We start from the raw sequence: 8,846 nt of genomic DNA on the forward strand, positions 1-8,846 counted from the left end.
GGGTGGAAGAGAACGTTGTGGAGGCTCACCCTGGATTTCCCCAGGGAGCGCTGTCTCAGTATTTGCTAATTCAGTGCCCCGGACTGTGAGTAGCAGAAGAGGTGGTCGTGGTAGACTCAGGTGCAGCACCCAGGTCTCCCTAGAAGGACTGCTCGCCGCCCAGCAGCAGGGAGGGTGTTCAGCAGAGAGCCTTCGGCTGGCAGCTCCTTCAGGATCTGCTGGGAGCTGCCCTCTGCCCAAGGTCATGCCCTTTCCCCATTAGCCCAAGGTTGGTGGGGGGTAGAGAAGCTCCCACCTTCTTGGCTCCAGACCCTCAAGGGGTCTTGTCAAGCCTGCCTTGCACTTGGCCTCTCCCTTCGCAGGATCCTGCTCTGCCCTTTTGCCTTCACAGGTGCTGATTCCTAACAGGTCCCAACCCAACCTCCTGCAGTTCCTGAGGAGCCGAAGCCGCTGGGCCAGTTTGCAAAGAGGGCAAAGCAGAGACATGCTCTGCTGAGGTCCTGCCTTCTTCCCCTCCGGCCCTCTGCAGATACCGGCCTACAAGCTCTGCCCTTCCCAGTTCTAGGCTCTTGGTCCGTCCCAGCTGGAGGTCAGTGCTTGTGGCTGTGAAGTCTGGGTCCTGCTCAGAGATGCATTGGAGATCACGGGTGGGAAGGATGGGGGCTCTACCCCCAAACAATGGGTCCTGGTGGAGGTGCATTGTTTGGGAGAAGGGGAGCCCCTTCCTAACTGGCCCCCAAGAGTTGTATGGCTAGTGATGGTCAAGGCTGTCTGCCCCCCCCTTATCCACCTGGCCTAGATCCTCCTTGGCCCCACGCCTGCTCCCTGAAGGGGGCCTTCACCTCTTGCCTGGGCATCTGCCATTCTTTGGACTTCTTACTTGGGCCCAACCTTTAATCCAGCCCCCTGACAAGAGAAAGAGATCTGGGGAGCCAAAGACAGAAGCATTTCGATTTCTTTTTTTTTTTTTTAAAGACTTTATTTATTTATTCATAGAGACACACACACAGAGAGAGAGAGAGAGAGAGAGAGAGGCAGAGACACAGGCAGAGGGCGAAGCAGGCTCCATGCAGGGAGCCTGACGTGGGCCTCGATCCACAGTCCCCAGGATCACACCCCAGGCTGCAGGCAGCTCTAAACCCCTGCGCCACAGGGGCTGCCCAGCATTTCGATTTCTAAGCCTCCTGAAAGCTCCTCCCTTTCAGAGGCAGTGCTCCCCAAAAAAGGCACCTAGGAAAGCTGGTTCGTAGTATTATTCCCTTGCAGCCTCTCCAAGTCACAAGCATGTTAAAATAAAGACAGTGCAATATCTCACTGGGATGTACTTCCCAATATCTGGGAGACATTTATGAAAACAGTAGCAACGTTTACTGCGACTCTGCCGAGTGCTTTATGTATTTTATCTCATTTAATCCTTCTAACAGCCCTGCGAGGTTAGCATTAATATTCCCATTTAACAAGACTTGGAGAGGTTCATTCGCCTTGCACCTGGGAATTGGCAGCGCAGGGTTTCATCCTTTTGCCTGAATACAGAGCTAGAGAAGCTCTCTCAGGTGTAACATCAGAGAAGACTCTCCAGCTTGGTCTGAGGCAAAGGCTCCTGCTGACAGAAACAGCAGAAAGACAGCAAAAGCCAGGCAGACAGACAGCCCTTCCCTTTGCAGTGAGGGGAGAATGATGCTCTCTTCTTACCTTGAAAGAGTTCAACTCAAGCCTAAAATTGAACCAGGATGAAGATCTGAGCATTTGAGCTTGGCTGGCTTCATTTTAACAGGGTGCCTACTCATTCATCATCCAAAGACCATTTCCTCTGCACCTGCATCGAGAATGCATCCAGGGTCCAGTATTTCAGGGAAGAATTACTCAGACCCTCCATTTTGCTTCTTAACCCTCCCCCCCACCCCCCACCACTTCTAAACTGGATCACAGCGTGTGGATAGCAAGGCCTCTCGAAACCAGGAGAAACGAGGCTGGTAACTCCTGACCATTTGGCCTCCTGAAATGTCAGGGTAGGAGGTGAAACAAATAGTTGAAAATAAGGTTGAAGACTGAACTGTGGATTTCAGCCATAATTCCTGTGTCATTTCTTCCAGGGGAACATGACAATCGGCAGCTTCAACGGATTTCTGGTTGGATGTTTTGGCACTCCTTGGAGAGTCTTCAGAAATAAGTGAAACTCATCCCCAGATTCTTAGGGTTGAACCTTGCTATGGAGATGTAGTGATGGGCAAGATGACTCTTATTTTATTTATTTACTTATTTATTTTTTTAAAGATTTTATTTATTTATTCATGAGACACACACACACATACACACACACACACACACAGAGAGAGAGAGAGAGAGAGAGAGGCAGAGACACAGGCAGAGGGAGAAGCAGGCTCCATGCAGGGAGCCCGATGCAGGACTCGATCCCGGGACTCTAGGATCATGCCCTGGGCTGAAGGCAGGCACTAAAACTGCTGAGCCACCCAGGGATCCCCAATGACTCTTCTTTTATATTTCTCCCAGATTCAGCAAGAAGACCAGTTTCTGATGGTGAATATTCTGAATGATTAGGCCACCAATTAGAGACCTAAAAGGGATGTTAGTGGCATTCCAAGCTTCAACGGGACACCCCAACCTATTTGCCCATCTGGTGTGCTGGACATTCTGGGGTCGCTCTCCTCAAAGACCCTGGAATTCCTGGGGCCCTACGTGTCCAGTGACCACGCACTGCTACTCAGCTCAGTGATGAGCCATCCTGCATTTCATGGCCCATCTCACTCAAGTCCAGCCCTTAGGGAAGTGCCTTACTGTCAAAACAGCTTTGCAATGTACTTTTTTTCCTGTTTAGGAGACTGGAGGGGCAGCACAATCAGGACTCATCCACAAGGATTCTGGTAGTGGAGCCTGGAGGTTAAGATCAATGGCTTTGGATTGAAACCCCACTCTCTGACCTTGGACAAGTTACTTGGCGTCTCTAAAGCCCCCATCCCTCATCTGTAAAGTGGATAATTGTCTATGCCCCATTCCACTGTTGTGAGGATGAAGTGAGATCATGATTGTAAAGCACTTCAACATAGAAACACACTGAGTATTAGAAGAGAAATTCAAATTATTCTCAAAAACTCTCATCCAGAATCTTAAAAGGATTAAGTGAGAAAAACCAGACATGAAAGGCCATGTGTTGCACGATGCCATTGGCGTGCAACATCAAGAATAGGTAAATCTAGAGATGGAAAGTAAAGTAGTGATTGCCTACAGCTGAAGGGCTGGAGGAATGAGGATGGACTGTTGGTGGGTATGGGGTTTCTTTGGGTAATCAGAATGTTCTGGAAATAGACAATACTGATGGTTGTGGAAATTTGTGAATATACTAACATCCACTGAATTGTACACTTTAAAGGGATGAATTTTAAGTATATAAATTGCATCTCAAAAGTAGTTAAACTTAAAAAAATATCCATTATGAGCTAAAACCATGGATTTTGAACTCTCCCTACCCCTTTGGCATGGGAAGTAAAATGAATGGTCATCTCACTGGAAGAAGACTGTGTCTCTTTCTAGGTAAATCATTTGTTCTATGACTGCATAATGAATGTTAACCCACTGCAATTTGGGCATTTGCAAGGATCGGTAGCACAGAGTTCTCTTAGCGAGAGAGATTGCGGAGCAGCCCGGATTTATGGGCAGAGAGAGGCAACCTACCACCTTACATTAGAAGATTCTTCGCAGCTCAGTCCATCTGGGAGATATTCCAGGTTGCAAATTAGATTTTTTCCGTCTATCTGGGATGGAAAAACAAAGGCAGGAAACAGAAATGAAAATCTATTGGATTAGCTATAAATATTTTGATGTATTATGGTCATTGGTTCTAACTGTAAATTTGTGTGTGTCCCTGCATGTGTGTGCATGTGTGCACACACATGTGCGTGCGTGCACGTGTGTGCATGTGTGTGTGTGTGTGTGTGTGCATGTTGGTGAGGGAGGGAGTCGGACTTTGCCAAACGGAAAAGGGGAGGAGTTTTGGATGAGTTAGTGCCTATTGCAAAACTGGAGTGGATTAATTCTGGAATTTCATTGAGTACATTCAATACTTCCAAAATATAATTTTAAAAATACACAGTATTTTCAGATTCATGTCTCAGACAGGGTTGTCAGCACTGCTTAGGGACAATTTCTTTTGGCATAAGTAAGGTTACAAGATTTTGATAAAAATTATTTCTTTACTGTTTGGAACGTCCAAATAGATTTGTGGTCTTTCATTTTGCTTTAAAACATGATTAAATATGCTTTAAAAAAAATCAAAGACTTCTGTCTGGATTTTGAATTTCATCCAGATTTATAGCTGGTTAATATTATGGATGTCATGTCGCTTTTTATTTTTTATTTTTTGGCTCAATAATGTCAACTGAGATTCTTTCAAAAAGAAAAAGGTTTATAAAAGAGGAGGAACTATTTTTTAAACCACATTAAGGCATTAAGAAATTTACCAAAATCTATCAGGGACATTGGATTTTTTTAGATTTTTTCCTGAAACTTCTAGGTGGAGTTTAGAGCCAGTGAGAGAAGTGGAGAGAGATCTCAGGGCAGGAAGGGAATCAAAGTGAAGATAAACTTAAATAGGTTCTTCTTGGACTAGCATAGATGCCCTGGGCTCTTGTATTCCCTTTGGGTTTTTTTGTTTTTTGTTTTACTGAGAATGTACTGTGTATTGAGATTTTTGTTGAAACTGAAGTTCCCACACTCTGCTATGTACTAACAACCTTGAAGAGACTAAGCAGGGTATCTTCGTCAGTTCAGGCTGCTGTAACAAAATACCATATGCTTAAACAACACTGTAGTTGTTTAAACAACAGAAGTTGTCCACGATTCCGGAGACTGGGAAGTCCAAGTTCAAGATACCAGCCAACTAGGTTCCTGGTGAGAGTCCTTTTTCCTGGTTTGCGGTTGGCCATGTTCTCATTGTATCACCACACAATGGAGAGGGAGAGAGGGAGGGAGCAAGAGCTTAAGTCTCCTCCTCTTCTTATAGGGGCATTAATACTATCTTGGGGGCCCCACCCTCATAACTTCATCAGAACCTAATTACGTCCCCAAAGTCCCACCTCCAAATACCATCACATTGGCAATTAAGGCTTTGACATATGAATGTGGGGGCGGGGGGGACACAATAACCCCAGGGAAGGAAAATGTTCCCATGGAATGATCTGACTATTTAACAGGCAGTAAATAATGACAGCTACCACGTATTGACCGGGGGCTCTACTGAGGATTTCACTTATTCTTCACAAAATCCAGTGGGGTCTTTGTGATCATGTCCATTTTATAAATGAGGGAACTGAAGATCCAAGAGGTTAAATAAAGGGGCCCATGGTCAAGCATCATGGGAGTGGTCTGTCCAAAATTTGAATCAAATCTCTTTGGTTCAGGTTTTGGACTGCCAAAAAACCTGACATATGAGCTTACAATCTTTTAAAACACACACACACACACACACACACACACACAACCCCACTCACTCTCTTTTCATTGCTTCAGGAAGAAGTTCAAATTTCTTAATATTCCTTACAATGACTTTACTGTTTTGGTTTTATCATTCCAGTTCATTTAGTATACAATACTCCCTAGATCAGGATTATATTTGGTTGCAAGTGACAGAAAACTAAAAATAACAGTGGTATAAACTATAAAAAGCTGATTTTTTCCCCTTTCCATATGGCAGGTGTGTTTTTCCAATTATTCAAAACCCAAGTTCTTTCTGTATTACTTTTCTTTCTACTTTGTTGATCACGTAGCTTCCATATCATTGGCCAAGATGGTTACTTGAGATCCAGCTCTCAGATCCACATATTAGCCCCCGAGAAAGAAGAAGGACCAAAGACAGTTGTGCTCGTCTCTTGATAGTCCCTTCCAAGAAGTTCCACTTAGGAACTTCCAGTTAGGTCTCACATAACCTTGTCACATGGGCACATTTGCTGCAAGAGATTGCGAAACACAGTCGTTGTTTTTGGGGTGGTCATATGTCCCGCAAAACAAAAATAAAAACAAAACAAAACCCTCATATTTTTCACTCTCAACTATTTGCAGTAGCTTTACAGAAACTGTTCTGTCTGCCTTTGGTGTGCACCTCACCCTTGTACCTCCATAAATGCACCTATAATACACTATCTATATGGATTTTCTTGTGTACTTCTCCATTAGTCAGAGAGCTCCTTGTGGGCATGAGTGACTGACGGGCACTCAAGTTCCAGGTTTTGGTGTTTTTTTTTTCTTCCAATAGACCATTCCATTTAGCTTAACTGTAGAAACATAACCATAAATGTCTGAGAACGTGGACATAGGCATAATTCTTCCCAGGGAACATGCATTGCAACCCAATGACTGGTACAGAGGCCTCCTTAAAGGGGTGATATTTGAACTAAGAGCAGAATTGGGAGAAGGAGCTAATCATGCAACAATCAGAGGGAAGAGCGTCCTAGGCAGAGAGTTCAGCTAAGACAAAGGCCTTGAGTTAAGGCAAGCAGGGATTTGGCATTTTCAAGAACAAGAGGGAACAGTGTGGCTGGAGGGCAACATGTAAAGGGAGAGTGGGAAGAGTTGTCAGGGCAGCGGTGACAGGGACAGACTTCATGCCAGGTGAAGGTGGCACAACATGGAGGTCACAAGTATGGGCTCCAGAACAAGCCATTTGGAGAGCCCATGGTTCTACCACTGACCAGCTGGGAGACCTTGATAGGCTGCTTAGTCTCTCTGTGCCTTAGCTTTCCCGTCTTTAAAATGGTTATAGGACAGACTCTTTTTAGAGTGGTTGTTAGAGTGGTTTTAACAACAGGAATTTATTTCTTACAGTTCCGAAACACTGTGAGCACCCGATAGGTCCTTGGCACCTGCTCTTATGAAGGTGTGTCCAGCTTTTTGCCACTCCTGTCATCCAATATCTATACCCAAACCTAGGCTCCTGCCACCCTCCTACTCTCTAACTCAGTTAGTTGTTTGCTCAGTCGGAATTAGGTTTGCTATAATATCAAGCAGATTAAACATAGAAAACTTCCTTCCCTTTCAAGTAGAAATCCTGGGGCAGACAAGTCCAAGCTGAGATGGTGGCTCTGTGGATGATAGAGACCCTACTCCTTCCATCTTTCTTCTTCATCATTGTTGACTCTGGCTTCAGATAGTTGCTGGGGTTTAAGCTGTCATTGTGTCCCATCCCAGAAAGAGAAAAGGTGGAATGAAGAGGCTTTGGCTACTTCAGTGGGTTAAGTGTCTGACTTTGGCTCGGGTCATGATCTCAGGGTCCTGGGATGGAGCCCTGCACTCAGCCATCACCCCGCCCCATGCAGCCCTGTGCTGAGCAGGGAGCCTGCTTCTCTCTTTCTCTCTGCCCCTTCCCCTGCTTGTACTCTCTCTCTCTCAAATAAAAAATAAAAAATAAATAAATCTTTTTTTTAACTGTATGGAAGGAAGAAACTCCTTTTAAAAAGCTACTCCTGAAGCCCTATCCAACAGCCTGCTGTCATTTCATTGTTCAGAATTATTCACATGGGCACATCTAGCTGGAAGAGAGGCTGGTGTATGTTTTTTCCAGCCTGGCACATTGTATGGAATTCAATTACTATGAAAGAATCCTATTGGCGTAGACCTCTCTTCTTTCTCACTGCCTAGATTCTAAGCCAGACTCCTATTCGTTGTCTCCTAGGCCACTCCTCATGGGCTCTCTGCCTAAAAATGCCCATCTTCACCCCACTTTACACATGTGCAGTCTTCAGTGGCTTTCATTTGCATCGAGCAGAGCCCACAAACTAGTATCTCAGAAACTGAATCCAGCCTACAGTCATATTCTGATTGACCTTCATGGTACTTTCAAAACTAAATGAATTACTTACCACTGAATTGAACTACTTACCAGAGTTTAACAAACCAAAATTCTGTCTAAAATCCTGCATTTCCTTCTTTTGATAGCAGAGGTTCGGGCCCACATCCCTGAATAGCAATAATTAGCTGTGGTTGAGTAATCACTCACTGCTTTGGATAGCATTTGGGATTTCCAGTTTGCCCCAATCCCAGCTCTTCCTCTTGCCTCTTCCCAGACCATACCCAGACCACTTCCCTAATTTACACTTTCTGACTATCCCCTGGAAGAATTTGAGTTTAAAGATCCTGAGGATTGAGTTTAAAACTCTTTGTCTTTTCTTCAAGACCCTTCCATGATCTGGCCCTAGCTTGCTCTTCCAGCTATTCTCTTCATGTACTGTCTGCTCCAAACACTCCCCACCCTGCACCTCTTGACTGTAAGCTCTATGAAGGCAGAGGCCATGTCTGTTTTGCTTCTATTCAGTCTATTTCCAGCACCCACAACAGTGCCTAGTTCATAAGGAATGCTCAATAATTAATTGTTCGATGAATCCATACTTGCTTTTTGTCACCTCCCTGTTTATGCTCATGGTCCCATTTCCTCAAATGACCTTTTCTTGTATCCGCATGATAGGAGCTCAAACATTCTTCAGAGTCCAACACCCCTCCTTTATGAAGACTTCCTTGACACACTTGCTGGCAAAAACTACAAATCCTAATGCTTTTAGGAATCATGGAGTTCCCAGGACATATCCCAAAGTGCCCAAGGCTTCTACACTCTGGAAGGAAACCAGGTTGGAGAAGACTCAACATTATATGCCAAGTTACTCTGGTGGCTAGATTTGGAACCGAGTGAGAAAAAAGATAGGAGGCTACTGCAGTAGTCTAAGCAAGACATGATGGTAGCTTGGGCTTGGGGACTGGCAGAAAGGCAGGAAGAACTAAATGGATAGGAGAGATTATCAGCACATTAGAATGTCAGCACTTGACAATATAATGAAAGATAATAA

This window comes from Canis aureus, chromosome 14 (genome assembly GCF_053574225.1).
Source record: "Canis aureus isolate CA01 chromosome 14, VMU_Caureus_v.1.0, whole genome shotgun sequence".
Lineage (NCBI taxonomy): Eukaryota > Metazoa > Chordata > Mammalia > Carnivora > Canidae > Canis > Canis aureus.